This window comes from Rhinatrema bivittatum, chromosome 5 (genome assembly GCF_901001135.1).
Source record: "Rhinatrema bivittatum chromosome 5, aRhiBiv1.1, whole genome shotgun sequence".
Taxonomy (NCBI): Eukaryota; Metazoa; Chordata; class Amphibia; order Gymnophiona; family Rhinatrematidae; genus Rhinatrema; species Rhinatrema bivittatum.
The window spans coordinates 90,718,252-90,736,050 of record NC_042619.1 but is presented as its reverse complement, the minus strand read 5'-3'; positions in this window follow the sequence as shown (position 1 = coordinate 90,736,050).

The following is a 17,799-nucleotide window of genomic DNA, read 5'->3' as shown; positions in this document are numbered from 1 at the left end:
CGGGTATAGTCCTTCAAAATTGGACCACAAATACCAAAATGTCATCTGCAAACATAGCAAGTTTAAGGAGGAGATCACCTTCACGAAGCCCCTGAAACTCAGCCGGATCGCCAGTGATTCTATGGCCAGGACAAACAATAGGGGCGAGAGGGGAAAACCTTGACACACGCCGCATTGCAAAGCGAGAGGGTCCCATTAATTAAAATACGTGCACTAAGATTGCTGTACATAACTCGAAGCCACCCCAGCAATCTACCAGAGAAGCCATAACAAGTTAGTGCCCAGAACATGTAGTTCCACAAAAGCAAGCCAAAAGCCTTTTGCGCATGCAAGCTAAGGACGACCAGCTCAGCGGAGGAAGTTTGGCTCAATGCAGCACTTAACTGTCGAACATTCTTCACTCCCTGTCTCCCTTTTACAAACCCCATCTGATCAGTATTAGCCGAGGGAGATCACCAATCAGTCTGTGAGCCCACCCTGCAGCCAGAATTTTCATGTCCACATTAATCAAATAAATGGGGCGATAGGATCCTATTTCTAGGGGATCCTTGCCTTCTTTTTGGCAACACAACTATAATAGACTGATTCATAGTTGAAGCTAAGAATCCCCTGGAAACCAAATCGTTGTAAAACTGAGAAAGTACCGGAAGAATTGGAAATTTCAGGATTTTATAAAATTCCATCAGTCCCCACAGCTTTCCCTGGTTGCATGCCCATGTACAGCAGAAAATATTTTGCTGTCTCTAATAGGAGCATTAAGTATTTCAGCTGTTTCCTGTGATAATGTGGGCCAAGGAAAGTCCTGAAAAAAGGCATCGCGAGCCTCCAAGTCCATGGCTTTACTGCTATAAAGATCACCATAGTACTCCAAAAAATGAGCTGAAATGTCTTCATGGGAAAATTTGTTTGTGCCATGGCAATTTTTGATATCTGCTATACAAGATTTCTGACATCATACCCGAACCAGATTAGCCAAAATTTTACTCTGCCTTTTACCATATTTATACATCTGATATTGAAAATATTGGAGAGACTTGGAAACTCGCTGATGCAATAAATGGTTTAAGGCTGCATGGGCCTGGTCCACGTGAAATTTAGTAGCATCTGTCATGGCAGCTATATGTTGAGACTGGCAAGCTTTAAGACACTAATCAACTTCAGAATTTCCGCATTGCGAAGTCTGTTCATTTTCATCAACTGTTTTATCGGCCTTCCACAGCAATGATGGGGAGACATCTGGTTTAGCGTTAAATTCTAAATATTCCTACTAACCCCTTTTCAGGCATTCATGAAAAGCCTTGTCCTGGTAAAGATCAGGGTTCATGCGCCATGAGAAAGGTGATCACTGTGAGCGTCCCAACTCCACCCCCACAGAAATCGGCGCATGATCAGAAATGGAAATAGAACCAATAGTGGCCTCCCATGTATATGGGAAAAGGTTGTCTGGCAATAAGAGAATAGAGCCTGGAATAGGCCTTATGAGGGTTAGAATAGAAGGTAAAAGCCAATTCTCCCGAGTACAAGACCCGCCATACGTCCATCAGTCCCAATTCACGGCAAAGGAAGTTAAATCCCAAATGCTTATCTTTTTTATCCACGGCCTTAGCAGGTTTACAGTCAGTTCTCTTGTCAGCCACAATATTAAAAGGGCCCCCAACCACTGGACTATATTCAGAAAGGTTTGAAAGCAGACCCACCAACTGAGTAAAAAAATTGTGGGAATACACAGTCAGAGCATACAAATTCCAGAAAGCCATCTGCTGTTGAGAAAGCACCCCCTCCATTATGATATACCGTCCCTCTTTGTCCTCAAGTAAGCGCTTGACTTGAAAAGGGAGTTGCTTGTGAAGAAGAATCACCCCCCCCCCCCTCTTTCTAGGAGTGTAGGAAGAGTAAACACATTGCCCCACCCATTCTCTTTTCAATTTTGCATGCTCTGTATCAGATAGATGTGTTTCATGAAGAAATGCAACCTGAGAATGCAATCTGTTAAACATAGATAGCAGTTTTTTCCATTTGATTGGGGAGTGAATCCCATCAACATTTAGTGATAGGATTTTAACCTTCACTATTACAACTTATAAGAGGCGAAAGCATTCCTTGGCCCACAGCAGGACCTGGATTAAATATAGTATCTATACTCCCTAAGACCTCCCAGACTAAGCCTCCGGACCACCTGAGCTCTCTATCTATCTATCTATCTATTTATTTAACTTTTATATACCGATGTTCCTGTATAGGATACATATCGCACCGGTTTACATGAAACTGAACAGTCGCCGAGGGGCGGATACAGTGAAACAAGTGGTACAATGAACATGCGGAAACAATGAACATGTGGAACATTAGCAATACACTATAATATAATAAAATAACAATAATAATAAAATGATAATAAAATAGATTACAATAATAGTAACATAACATAAAATTAATAAAATAAAATAGAAACATAAGGCTATGCCTGATGAAACTTCCAAATCATCTTTAGGAGAAAGTAACATAGTGGGAGAGGTGGTGTAACTGGATAGAATGGATTAGAGAGGTGGCGTAACTGATGGATACAAGAAAAAACTAACTTGGTAAGCAGACAGGTTAAGAGGGAAGAAATCCACAGTGTATTAAGATGTTTAACTTAAAAGGATTCATAGAAGGACTAAGTGACTTGTAGCTGTGCGAAGGTCTGCGGCTTGGTTAAAGAATTAATGTAGTCTTTGTCTCCTGGGGCTATATGGAGTGCTGGTATAGATAGGAGGGTTTAGAGTTGCAAATCTGGTCTATAGTTGGACATTTATTTATTATTTTTATATACTGACATTCGATCTCAATTGAGATATCACACCGGTTTACATTCAGGTACTGTAGGTATTTCCCTATCCCCAGAGGGCTTACAATCTAAGTTTTGTACCTGAGGCAATGGAGGGTAAAGTGACTTGCCCAAGGTCACAAGGAGCAACAGCAGGACTCGAACCCTGGTCTCCTGGTTCATAGTCCACTGCTCTGACCACTAGGCTATTTCTCCTCCCGAGGACATAAACCAGGGAAGCCTTAATGCGAGGATTATCTCTTAGCAAAGGCCTGGCTGAAGAGCCATGTTTTCAGTTTCTTTATGAAAACCAGAGGGCAGGGTTCTTGGCGGAGGTCCGGTGGGAGTGAGTTCCAAAGGGGAGGATCAGCTGTGGAAAGGGCGTGTTTCCTTAAAGAGGTTTTAGCCGGTGGGGTATACAGCGTGTCCTTGTATGCTCTTCTGATGGGTCTGTTTGAGATGTGCGGCCTTAGTTGGAATGTTAGATTGAGGGGGGAGATATTATGCAAAGCCTTGTGGATCATCATGTGGACTTTAAAGAGAATCCTGAATTTGATTGGTAACCAGTGAAGGTTCTGAAGGATGGGCGTGATGTGTTCCCTTTTGTTGGCGTTTGTGAGAATCCTGGCAGAAGCGTTCTGGACCATCTGTAGTGGTTTAATTGTGTTGGCGGGTAGACCCAAAAGGAGGGAGTTGCAGTAATCCACTTTGGATAGGATGATAGATTGTAGTACCAAGTGAAAGTCTCGGAGGTGTAGGAGTGGTTTTAGTTTTCTTAGTACCTGCAATTTGAAAAAGCATTCTTTGGTGATGTTGTTTACAGATTTTTTCAGGTTAAGTTGGTTGTCGAGTAGAACCCCCAGGTCTCTCACATGTAATGAATGATTAATTGATGTTTTGGCTAGTTGGGAAGAGCTTGAGGAGTTGAGGAGAATGTTGTTGTTGTCCTGAGCTATTAGAAGGATCTCTGTCTTGTTGGCATTGAGGACGAGGTTGAGGCTAGTGAGAAGTCTGTTGATTGCTAGAAGGCAGCTATTCCAAAGGGACCAGGTTTTGTGAAGATACTCAGTGATAGGGATGAGGATCTGGATGTCGCCCGCATATAGGAAGTGGGTTAACTTTAGGTTAGTGAGTAACTGGCAGAGCGGGAGGAGGTAGATGTTGAATAGCGTGGGTGAAAGAGATGATCCTTGGGGGACTCCCATGTTGGAACTGACTGGGTGTGATTCTTTATTGTTGATCCTTACCTTGTAACACCTGTTTTCAAGGAAGGATTTGAACCAGTTGAATGTAGATCCTTTGATGCCAATGTCTGCAAGTCATTGTAATAAGATCGTATGGTTCACGGTGTCGAATGCCGCGGAAAGATCCAGAAGAGCGAGTAGGTATGGTTGACCTTTTTCTAACTTTAGGAGGATGGTGTCCGAGAGAGTAGATAGTAATGATTCCGTGTTTAGTGCCTTGCGCAAGCCAAATTGTGTTGGGGCGAGAATATAATTTTCTTCCAGGTATTCAGATAGTTGTTTGTTTATTAGTGGCAGCCAAAATGGCGCCGATGGCCCGAGAGCAGGAGATCGCGCCAGGACCCCCCCCCCCCCCCACTGGACCACCAGGTAATTTAACATTTTGGGGGGGGTTTGGGAGGGTGGGGGAGGGTAAGGAATTGGTTTTAAAGGGTCGGGGTGGGTTTAGGGGTTGTATTGGTGTGCCGGTTTTCCCGCCCTCCCCCAAATAATTCCCGTGCCCTATTTAACGATACAATACAAATGCCCCTGACGATAAATCGGGGGCATTTGTATTGTATCGTGCACTCTAACGATTTAGGACGATTTTAAAATTATCTGACGATAATTTTAATCGTTCAAAAATGATTCACATCCCTAGTAGATAATACTTTGAAATCGTCAGCTCACTGTGCTGTGGCAGTCAAAAAAGCAAACAGAATGTTAGGAATTATTAGGAAGGGAATGGTGAATAAAACGGAGGATGTCATAATGCCCCTGTATCGCTCTATGGTGAGACTGCACCTTGAATACTATACAATTCTGGTCGCTGCATCTCAAGAAAGATATAGTTGTGATGGAGAAGGTACAGAGAAAGGTGGCCAAAATGATAAAGGGGATAGAACTGTTCCCCTATGAGGAAAGATTAAAGAGGTTAGGGCTGTTCAGCTTGGAGAAGAGACGGCTGAGGGGGATTATGATAGGTCTTTAATATCATGAGAGGTCTAGAACCGGTAAATGTGAATTGGTTATTAACTCTTTATGATAATAGGACTAGGGGGCACTCTATGAAGTTAGTGTGTAGCACATTTAAAACTAATCGGAGAAAATTATTTTTCACTCAACGCACAAAACTCAGCTATTGCAAGCATTTTGGCAACAGTCGACTGTGGAGTTCCAGGGCAACAAGATTCTGCTTTTTAATGACTACTCCACGCATATAGCAGCACAAAGAAAGGACATGTCTACTGCCTGCACAGAGTTACACAAGAGGGGGATCCGCTTTGCCTTGTTGTTCCCCGCCAAGCTGCAGGAAAAAGGTGGTTATTTTTGGCGTTAAAACCTGCATTGCTGTGCATTACTCTATCGCACAGAGTATCGCGACACACTAGTGTGTCGCCAAGCACCAGCTAGTGTGTCGCGTGCTCCCGGTCTCTCCCGCTGCTCTTTCTTCCCTGCTGTCGTTGCCGCCGGGCTATCAGAACGTTCAAGCCCATTGGGAACGGCAGCGATGGTAGAAGAAGCAGTGGCACCTACGGCTGGCCTTTTCTTCTTCCCGCGCCCCCCCCCCCCCCCCCCCATGACCCGGAACAGGAAGTGATACACGGTGCGCGGGAAGGAGAAAGACCGTGCCGCGTGATAAAGTAGCAGTGGCGGCTGCAGCATCGGCCCCTGAGCAATTGAAGAAGCCGGTAATCGAGAAAGGAGACAGCAGCATGAGCCTCCCGCGGCCGATGGGATTCTTCTTTCTTGGCCTGCGGGGGCTGGAGGAGGAGGCTGCTGGAGCTACCATTTGGGGGGGGGAGTGAATGAGAGAAAGAGAGAAGCAGCCAGCCAGCCTGTGTGTAAGTGAGAGAATGTATTTGATTGAGAGCATGTGTGTGATTGAGTGAACTGGTCAGAGAGCTGACGTGTGTGTATATGTGAGAGACAATGAAAGTGATTGCTCAAGGAGATGACTGATGTGTATGTGAGAGTGTGAGACAGTCATGGATGTGACTGATGTGTGTGTGTGTGTGAGAGAAAAAGCATGGAAGTGAGAAATCTGGGTATGTGAGAAAGCATGGGACTAAGAAGCCTGGTGTTGTGGGGGTGTGTGTGAAAAAGCATGGGAGTGAGAAGCCTGATTATGTGAGAGAGAGCATGGGAGTGGGAAGCCTGTGTGTGTGTGTGTGTGCATGCATGAGCGAGAGACTGGTTGGTAAGGTGATTGTGTGTGAGAGAAAGAGACTGGTGTGTGTGAATGTGAGAGAAAGAATGTGATTCAGGGAATGAGAAGCCTGTGCAGTGGAGAGCGAGCATGGAAATGAGAGAGAGACTGGTGTGTGTGTGTGTATGTGTGTGTAACAGAGAGAAAGTGATTATGGGAATGAGAAGCCTGTGCATGTGAAGAGTGAGCATGGGAGTGAGAAACCTGGGTGTGTGTGAGACACAGCATGGGAGTGAGAAGCCTGTATATCTGAAAGAGAACATGGGAGTGGGAAGCCTGTGTGTGTGTATGCATGAGAGAAATCAGGTGACTGGTGTGTGTTTGTGTGTGTGAGAGAGAGAAAGAAAGTGATTATGGGAATGAGAAGCCTGTGCATGTGAAGAGTGAGCATGGGAGTGAGAAACCTGGGTGTGTGTGAGACACAGCATGGGAGTGAGAAGCCTGTATATCTGAAAGAGAACATGGGAGTGGGAAGCCTGTGTGTGTGTATGCATGAGAGAAATCAGGTGACTGGTGTGTGTTTGTGTGTCTGTGAGAGAAAGAAAGTGATTATGGGAATGAGAAGCTTGTGCATGTGGAGAGAACAAACATGGGAGTGAGAGACTGGTGAGTGTGTGTGTGTGAGACAGAGAAAGTGATTATGAGAGTGAGAAGCCCGTATATGTAAGTAGAACACAGGAGTGGGAAGCCTGTGTGTGTGTGTATGGCATGAGAGAAACTGTTCAGGAAGGTGACTGGTGTGTGTGTCAAAGACTGTTTGGGAGATGATTGGTGTGTGAGAGACAAACTGATCATGGGGGCATGACTGGTATGGTGGGTGTGTGAGAGATATGGGACTAAGGAAGAGGACCATGAGTATAGAGCTTAGCCTCTACTGCTGCTTCTGCTGTGTGCTATGGCCTGCATGGAAGAGGAGTAGGAGAACTGCTGGAGGGGGTAAGTAAAGGTGGCTTTTTAAGTTTATTTTTCTTGATTGACTGCCATTTTAATTATTTAATATTATGTGATGTGTCTGCTTTTTTAAAAATATTTTATGGGTGTTTGGAGAATTTTTAATAGTTTTTATGAGTTTTTAATTGTTGGATGCTATTCTGTTCATAGCTGTTTTGAAACATTTATTCTGCTTATTAGTATAGTTTTACAATTATGACTAATATGTACTATGATGAGATTTCAGTTTTTAAGTTTGTCACACATTTTCTCTGGTTATCTTAAGCATTGCTGACAGTAATTGACTGTACATCGGATGAGAAATACACTACTGAGATTTTTTCATAACTGTGGAGTGTTGAAGGTAAATTTATCTTTAAACCTGCTGAGAAGTATATATATTGTTAAATATTTAATTCTTAAGCAGGAATTGATAAAGTATTCTTGTGGGTATGTTTGATATACTGTTGGATTTTTGTCATCATTTTAAGAATTTATTAATTTAATTTTAAATAATATTTTTTATCAATATCTGAGATCTTAATTAAGGATTAAAAAAGTTTTTATTTTGTGATAATGACTTTTTAATATTTATAAGATCTTAAAGATGTTGCTAATTTGAGTGTTGTTTTTAGATATTATTGTTAATTTATGTTTGGTTTGTTTGTAGCCCCTGAGGCAGCGGTTTTTGAACCGCGAAACTCGGCCTGAGTCGGGCAATTTTTGAACACGTCTCTGCTTAATAAACATTTGGAAAAAGATCAGGCATCTATTGTTTATGCCACTGGTTGAGCCAGTAATATCTTTCTTGCCACTGATTCTCTACTGAAAATAAAAACAGGGGAGAGAGAGAGAGGGTATCCTGCCGAATACCACGCACAAGAGGAAATTGCTCTGAGATAATACCATTACATAGGACTGAAGCCATTGGATTTTCATATAAAATTTTGATCCTATCAATTATAGCACCCTAGAATTCCAAACTTCCCAAAGTAAAAAAACTGACAATTCCAGGACAGTTGGTCGAAGGCATTTTCTATATCAAACTGATTATGATTATGATGTCCAAATCCTTTTTCCAATTACCAAATCATTGCACGAAACCCTTCATTTTTGGAATTCATGTTTTATCTCCATCACCAATCTCCTTGCAGACCTTAGCCTAATACTCAATGCCAACAAAACAGAATTCCTCCTCATTACCCAAGATGGCAACTACCAGCTCTCCAACACACACCCTCTGGCACCACCTACTATATCCCCCCTGGTCAGAAACCTTGGAGTCGTCATGGATAACCAACTGAACTTCAAAAGTTTCATCAGCAACACCGTGAAAGAATGCTTCTTCAAACTCCAAGTTTTAAAAAGACTTAGACCCCTACTCCACTCCCATGACTTCAGATCAGTTTTGCAAGTAATCATATTTTCAAAAATTGATTACTGCAATTCACTTTTACTTGGTCTCCCAGCCATTTCTCTAAAACCACTCCAAATGCTACAAAATGCCACAGCCAGGATTCTAACTAAATCAAAGAAAAGGGACCACATAACACCAATATTAAAGAATCTCCACTGGCTCCCTATCAAATCTGGAATCCTCTTCAAAACTTTTTCAATCATCCACAAAGCTATCCACAACACCTCCCCTCTTGACCTCAAGATCCCATTGCAGCTGCATTCCACCTCCCGTCCTATGAGATCTGCACAAAGAGGTTCTCTAAAAGCCCCCCCCCCCCCCAATCAAAACATCTTTAAGCAAAAGAGCCTTCTCCACAGCGGGCCCTAAACAATGGAACTCTCTCCCTTCAGACCTTAGGCTCGAACAATGCCCAATCACCTTCAAAAAAAGACTCAAGACCTGGCTGTTCAACCAAGCCTTCGCCGGAGTCTGATTCTACTCGCCTCATCCCACCCAGGACAAATCATTATGTTTTCCCACCGCACAATAATTCATGGTTCAGTAGCAACTTATTACTTGTCAACCCTTGCTCACCAGGTGTTTTGGGTACAAGTTTTAATCCTAGTCATTTGTATCTTAGTTATTTGTTATTTAAAATGAGTTGTATCCCAGTTCTTCTTTCCTTGTTCTTTGTAAGACACTATTAAGTCATTTTCAATGTTGAATGTAAACCGAAGTGATTAGTAACCTTGTTACCTGAACCTCGGTATATAAAAGTTTTAAATAAATAAATTATGGATTATCTTTATCTTTGTTTTATAAACCGCCTAAGGCAGGAAAACTAGGCGATGTACAGATAGTACAATCATAAAATAATATGCACAAACATGTCACATCAAGACACATACATGAGACCATCTCAGCTACAGCTAACGAAAACAAACAGCATTTGCAAGTGAGGCCAAACCTCTACGCACATTAGTCACATCATTTTCACCCTGAACAAGACCCCCACCTTAGAAAACAAGCGCAGATAGAAGTACTGATAATCTAGTGGCCAGAATTTTAAGGGTAAATTTTTAAATGGACATACCAATTTTATAACAAGCGGCAACGTGCACATGTTAAAAAATCTGATACCCACGTGCACAGAGGGGGAAAATTTTTAAAACACATGGCGACGCGATCAGGCCTTTGCCCAGTTCCCTCCCAGTCCACTCCAATAAATGAGTGGACTGGGTGGGAGCTTCCCTATCCCCCCCTACCTAACCTTCCTCCCTTTTCCCCTCTCCTCCCGACCCCTAAACCTGACCTACCTACCCTATATTTTTTTGTTGTGGAACTTACCTGCTCTCTTGAGCAGTAGTAAGTTCTGCACACCGTCTGGCTGTTGGCGTGCACTTCCCCAGGACAGCCCCTGCCCCTTTATAAAGGCCTGGAACTTCCACGCGGATCAGGAGAGATACGTGCGTGGCCAGGCTATTTTGAGAATGTGATTGGCACGTGCATGGCTCGGCCACGCACGTATCTCCCAAGATTTGCACATTCCGGCCTTTTAAATCCCCCTGTTAGTGTAGATTTTGACATCCACATTCAATAGCAAAATAGGTCTATAAGAGGATGGACTCTCCACATCTTTCCCTTTTTTAAGTAGAACTATGACAAACGCTTCCTGAAGAGAAAAAGGATATTCACCAGTTATCATTGAATCTTCAAACATGACACAACAGTCGAGCAACAAATTAATTCATTAGTTTAAAAAATTCTACAGTAAATCCATTGGGCCCAGGAGCTTTATGATTGCCCACGGTATGAATCATGGCAGACATTTCCTCCACAGTTAATGCCCTCTTCAGCCTATCCAATTTATCTGGATTAAGCTGATGCAAGTCCAACCCTGCAAAAAATTCCTCTCTGCCCATGATACTATTCCCAGTGGAAGCGCAGAAGGCATGAAAAATAAAATGTATCCCCTTATTAAAATGGACTTGGCCCCCTGCTCTGTTTGAGCATGGTACCACTTACAGCCTTATGTTTCTGAAGCAGCAGAGTGTGAGAAGTTCCTTGCTGCAACATAATATTTAAATTATTTTGCACCATTAAAAAAAAACTTCTCTTGAACTGCAATATTGCAGTTCGAGGAAGGGAAAATACCTTCTATTAAATCATTTTCTTATCGAATGTGAATAAAAGAAGATTATTACATGATCAATGTCCTGAAGTCATTACAGATTTAACACAGTTTCTGAAAGATTCCACTGCAGAAGTCTACGAACGCTCAACTCTTTCTTTTATTTCTGAACAGGAGTTGAGTGAGGTGATGAAGAGATATTTAAAAAATATCTCTGTTCTCTTTTATGGGCAGAATATTCAAATTTTTCTGCATTTTGCCTGTGTTACCCAAGAATGAAGATGTAATTTCCTTGCTCTCCAGCCCTGGATCACTTCACTGAGTTCTTCTTTTGTACTAAGGTATCCTTGTAAATGTATAATTCATTCTTCAAACGAATGTTTGGTTTTCCTTTTTCCAGAGCAGCTCAAATCCTTTGTTAACTCCAGGAGTATAGTGCCTTTGTCTCCTGGAGAAACTGGGTCTACCTAGATCCAAGAAATTGTGCAGCCTTTTTTCTTACGTTAAGCATATTTCCTTGTATATTTAATTCCTGTATTTCTCCCTTAATTCTGCCCCCTTCTTTATTTATTTTTCTTTTCTGAAAATGACTTATTATTATTAATAAGACTAATTGCTTGGTAAATTGTTTCATTTTCTTTTCTTTGATAAGTCATTTGATTTTCTGAAATAAGGTATTGTCTTGCTTGAACTGATGAAATTAATAAATTAAAAAATTAAAAAATTCTCTCTATTCTCTGCAGTCATATTTCTAGCCCATACCTATCTTGCCTTACAATTCTGCTCTTCTAGCAACACAATGGTCTTAGTCAAACGTTTCCTCTTGGCAATCGAGTAGGCTATAATTTTGCCTCTTAGGACAGCTTTGGCAGTTTTCCAATATAACTTTATAGTGGAGACAATGCTGTACATTAAACTCCTGGAACTCCTTCTACTTAACAGACAAAATCTCCTTAAATTCAACATCATCCACTAAATTAGCTGGCATCCTTCAACAATAAAATTTGTCCAGCCTACCAAACCTAAAATGTATAATCACTGGAGCATAATCTGAAACTGCATATAATCTGATTTGTGACATCTAAACTATAGAAAAAATATTCTTACTAACCAATACATAGTCTAAATGAATCTGAGACAGGTGAGCTGTGGACACATGGGTATATTCCCTCTCACTTGGAGGTAGCAACCTCCCGACATGTAATAGACTTAAATTACTGCACAGAAAGAGCACCCCTTTATGAGATGCCAACCGTATCTTAAGATCAGCTGGATTTTTATCCATAAGCAGATTTGCTACACAATTCAGATCATCCCCAATTATAATAGGAATGTCACACAGCACTCCAGGCACTTCCACTAAATTAGTGAAAAGAGAGTAAGAATAGACATTTGGGGCATACACGGAAGACGGGGCAAATTTGTCAACAAAAATGATTCCAATCCAAATAATGAATCTATCCTCACAGTCCCGCAGAACTCGCTCCTCCCATGTATGCCACAAATATATAATAGAAAGTAGCAACTCCAGATTTTCTAGAGACTGGAGCAGAAGCAGCACAACGCATACTGACTCATTCCCTCTTCAATTTATCATATTCAGTATCACAGAGATGTGTTCCCTACAGCACCACAATTTTAACACTGTTTCTTTAATGCAGTTAAAACCTTTTTCTTTTTATAGGGGAGCCAATCCCACCCATATTCCAAGAAATTATATGGTTACTCATGGACGTTCTTCTAAGAGGAGAAGGTTATAAATATGGCACAGTAACAAAAGAGGACTTAAGAGATGGATGGCTTCTTCTAAAATGTGTTCTATCCAGGGACAGTGACATCTGGTGGCCAGACCCGGGGGAAGGGGAGGGGGAATCTGCCACACAATCAAATCCAGTCACACATACTCCCAACCCATTACCATGCAAACCAATCAAGCACTCAGGATATAACCGGAAGCTTAATATTTTTCATATCAGGCAAAACATCATAGAAAATAAATAATACAAACACTATAGAAACATCAAAAACAGCAGTAATAGAATTGAAAAGAGGACTTCCAGAATGGGAAATTGAAGAGAAGGAAAAGTTGAAAATCCTTATCTTCTACTAATTTAATATGGCCAAGACGTTTGAGGCAAACTTGACACCAGTGACGGCAGGAATGTGCCAAACACCATCAGTAGAACCAGAACAGGACGGCCTCTGTTAGAGTTTGGAGATCCACAGCAGTGCAAAAAAACTGAAAGTTATCCACAAGTATTGTCCAACTGCCACACAAAACCATGGAAAGCCAAATAGAAACAGCAAGATATTAATTGGGAGATGTCCAAAAGTTAATCAGCCAGCATTCTGCTGGTTTTCATGAGCCTCCAAAAAGTGCTTTGTGTCTGCTGCTGAAGTAAATGTATGTTTCTCTCCATTAAGTTGGATCTGCAGTGTGGCAGGGAAATGCAAGGCAAATCACAGTTCTTTTCCATTAAGTAAGTAGAGATCATTGCCATCGCCTTCCACTTGGCTGCCACTGCCACTGAGTAATCATTAAAGATCAAGATCTTAGAACTTTCACAGCGCAACTCCACTGGATTCTTAAAAGCTCTCATAATTTTGAGCTTATGATTGAAATCAAGAACTCGCCATGATGGGCTGCAGTCTGTCACCCGCTGCTCCAGGTGGCCTCATATGATTTACACGCTCAAACCTGACGCCAGTACAGACCTCTGCACTCAGACCCAGCTCCTGATAAAAAAAAAAAAAAAAGTGTGAAACCAGTGTTGCAGCTGAGCATCTGGAACATTTTTCTGTCAGGCCCAGTACCTTAAGATTATTTCTGCGGCTCCGGTTCTTGAGGTCTTCAACTTTCTCCCACGCAGCCTGCACTGCTTGCTGTAAGCCCACCAATTGCGATTCTAGGGAATTTACCTTCACACTTGTTTCCATAGCATTAGCTTCTATTTCAGAGAAATGGAGAGTGAGGTCAGAGAATTTTGCATCCATTTCTGCAACTGAAGAGTTGATTTTTTTCCAATTTCAAATCAACGGCAGCTATAAAAGCAGCTGAGACTTCGCAAATGATTTCCGTTCTGTCAGACCCTGTGGGTTCCAGGGTCTCGACCACCATCTTAGTATCCACAGCTTTCGCTTTATCTTTGTCCCATTTGGTAAATTTTGTAGCTGTAGTATCCTCAAATCTGCTTCTAAATGGTGTAGAGAGAGTTCTCAGATAGTTCTCAAATTCTCCTAGCAGACTAAGAAGCAAGAGGATTGGGAAAATCCGTTAGCAGGGGTGGCACCTGGAGCTACTCCTCCTCCTCATGTCCGAGCAGGGCACAGCATCACATGATCTCTTTTGAGTAAGACGTTTTGTATCCATTGATGTAGTTTTCTCATTATCAAATTTTGGCATCGTTATACTGACAAAATCAATTTTCTGTGGGTCTCCTTGATTAAAGATGAATTTTAAAAGCCTGGCAGGCACGAAAACTGGGAGATACGCAAAGTCTGACGCATGCCGAATGGATTAAAAAAGCCGCCATGTACGCGCATATCTCCCACTATGCGCACAAATTAAAAGTTCTACAAAAGGGGCGGAGTGTGGGCATGGTCTGCACAGGGCATGGGCGTTCCTGTGTTTCACCTTGAAATTTGCGTGTAAATACTTACGTGTGCCAGGGGCCCCTGCTGTGTAACTTTACTTCTGCTATGGATGGCGTGTAAGTCGTAAAACAAAAAATATCTAAACACATCAGCAGGGTTTTAAGGGTCTAGGCTAACAGGGGAGAAGGGAGGCTATTAAACTAGGGGGGTTTGGAAGTCCTATTCCTTACCTGGAACAAACTGGAAAAACTGGTAATGGCATTGGTGCACATGGGTGCATTTAGGCTGTTTTATAACATGCACGCATATACACGCTTATGTCATAAAATGGCAGCTTCCCTGTGCGTGGGCTGAAACGTGCACTCGCGTTCCTATTTAAGTTGCCATCCCTGTGAGTTATATATTTTTGTTAAATGGCTTAACTCTTTGGATAATGACCTAAGTTTTTCAATGCAATTTGACTTTCACCAACAACCTTTTTTGGATATTATGATCAAGAAGCCAAGATAGTGAGTTTGGTACCACTCTATCCCTTAAACCTATACATTGTAATAGTTTTATATTATTCAGTAATTGTCATCCACGTAGTTTGAGATTATGCATGCTGACTAGTCAATTTTTAAGTCTTAGGTGTATATATTCCAACCTAGAGGATTTTATGTTACAAGCACCAGACCTAGCACATAGGTTTCTTAGTCAAGGTTATTCTTTGCCTTCAGTTAAAGTTGCCTATAAAAGGGCCCTATATGCTAACTGTTCATTGCTTTTGTCCTGCAAACAAAAAAAGGGGGAGATCGCTATCATGTATATTTTGCGATATACCAATGTTTCACATCATATTACACAAATTATTCACAATCATTGCTGTGTTCTAATAGTACACAAGTTTACAAATTCACTGCGTATAGTGTTTTCTAGAGGCCACAGCATATATGATATAATAATATGATCAATTTTACCTTTATTCACACAAAATGTCTACAACTCATGAGGCCAATAATCATGTGGCCATTGTTCTCTGTGCCTGTCACTATCTCAGGTTCTACCTGGCAACATCTTGTGACTGGACAAACAATTGCCTTGTGAAGTGACTCTGGGGTAATATACCTCAGTCAGTGCCCATGTAAGATGCTACATGTAGGGCATATCAAGACAGCCATACCACGAAGATTGGTAGAACACTGCAATTACATTAATACTAAAAACTCACTGCTCAGTTATTTCACATTGCCTTCAATTTCAGGATTCATTTCAAGACCTTTTATGGACAGCTTTGGAACATGCGATTACGGTATATCCGTATCCGGAGGCGACTTATAGGATTTACTTAATAAGCATGACCAATTTTGGATTTTTACAATGCAGGCTTTATCTCCTGCAAGCTTAAATGAACAAACTGAATGTTATCCTGTAATTTGAGGGGGACCCACAGGGTGGTTATGTTTAGTAAGTTTTATTTTTCTCCTTTTCATTGGATGTTTGGGTAGTCATTTTGATTGATGTCTCTATGTTTGATTAAGAATCAATCAGCATTAAGAGTGTCATTGCATCATTTCCTCCTTAGTATTTAAATACATTTTCCTTCATTTGTTTTAATGGTCATTAGGACAAGTGGGAGACTGTTTTGATCATCCGCTTAGGCTTTGCAAGAAGATTTTCTCAAGAGTCACCTGATGCAGATTAATTCAAAATATGGCTCTGTGTTGGGGTTGCCATTTTGACAAAGTTGGAGTTCCAGTTACATCGCTATTTAAGCTTAAGTACAGTTGCATTTTTTGAGCTTTATTATGGACTGCTTTTAAGTGCATTTACAAAAAAATTATTTTTGAAAGACTTATAATTATAACTTTCTTCCTGTGAAGGCTGAATGTTTTCTGTAACCGATCCAGTGAGCTGTGTAGCAGTGACGACAATGAGAATCGGATAAAAGAAAGCCCTTTATTAAAACGCCCGACTCTGGCCGAGTTTCGCTCTTTTTGCACAGAGCTGCCTCAGGGGCAACTAGAAATGGACATATAAATAATTAATATACATATATATGAAATAAAACAATATTTAACATAAATGAATAAAAAACTGAATATAAAAATATATTAATTTGAATTATGTTATAAAATCATTGTATTATAAATAACATAAAATCAGAAAAATTAATACATATATATGTGTTTGGACTTATGGATACAATAACTTAAAAGACAACATGTATATATGAAAAAATAACTTAAAAGACAACATGTGTATATGAAAAAATAAATAAAATGCAGTGTATCAAGGAGTAAAAAATGTGACATTGTAAAAATGCAAGGAATTGAGAGGTGGTGATCCTGTGTCATATACAATGTATGAAACTATAAACAACATGGAGTCAATAATGGTTTTTGGATAATACAATCATTATATATTTCATGCTTACTTCATTCAAGCAGGACTTGGAAAGGTCAATAACGTATTAATTATCCTAAATATGAAAAAACAAACAAAACAAATGAATAAATACAAAAATCAAAAAAATTAAAAGTGAAAAAATGAAAATGACATGAATGTAAATGGCTGTCATGAAAAAAGGGAAAGTAAAAAAAAAAAAATAAAAAATGAAAAAAATGAAAAAAATCAAAAGTGGATTGTTTGAAAGAAAATGTTAGAATAAAAGATGAATGATTAAAGAACCAAAATGACAATGGATAGATAATTGTTAATGTGACTAGAAAAATCTACCTACAACGCAGATGGTTTCACTCTAAAGCAATTAAACTTTCAATATATATGAACTGTAATAAACAAATGATATAAAATGAATGTAGTATGCTGAAAAACATACAAACGGCTCATTCAACTACTACTGTATGAGCTGCGATAACTATAGTTAGAAAAGTGCTTAATTTTAAATTGCCAACTTAAGATTAATTAAGTACTTACAGAATACGAGAAATGTATGTGTGGAAAAACTATATTATGCTTAGAGATGGCTTATTTACTGACAGAGGATCTTTGATATAAAGCATTGTAAAATCTGATTGCTCGGATGCTGTCTAAACCACCTTGAATATGATACTTACAGGGAAATACGCTAAACATAGTAAGTAGTAAAATTATTGCAAAATAATGTATGTTGAAAAATTGTACTATAAGCTGGAATAAAAATATTAAAAAAAATATTAAAAAACCTTTTGATTGAAAATCTAACTGTCATCTTTGTCAGGTTAATTGGAAATAATACATGTTAAAATGAAAAAAATGTTTGATAAACATGAGTGAAAAACCAAAATGACAATGGATGGATAATTGGGAAAATCTACCTACAGCGCGGATGATTTCACTCCAAAGCAGTTAGACTTTCATTTGTTCACGTAGCGATGCTGTGTGATGTCAGTAATGAATTGAATGCATTGACTGTAACAAACAAATGGTACGAAATGAATGTGGTATTCAGAACGGCAAAAAACATAAAAACGGCTTATTCAACTACTATTGTATGAGCTGCGGTGACTATAGTTAAAAAAGTGC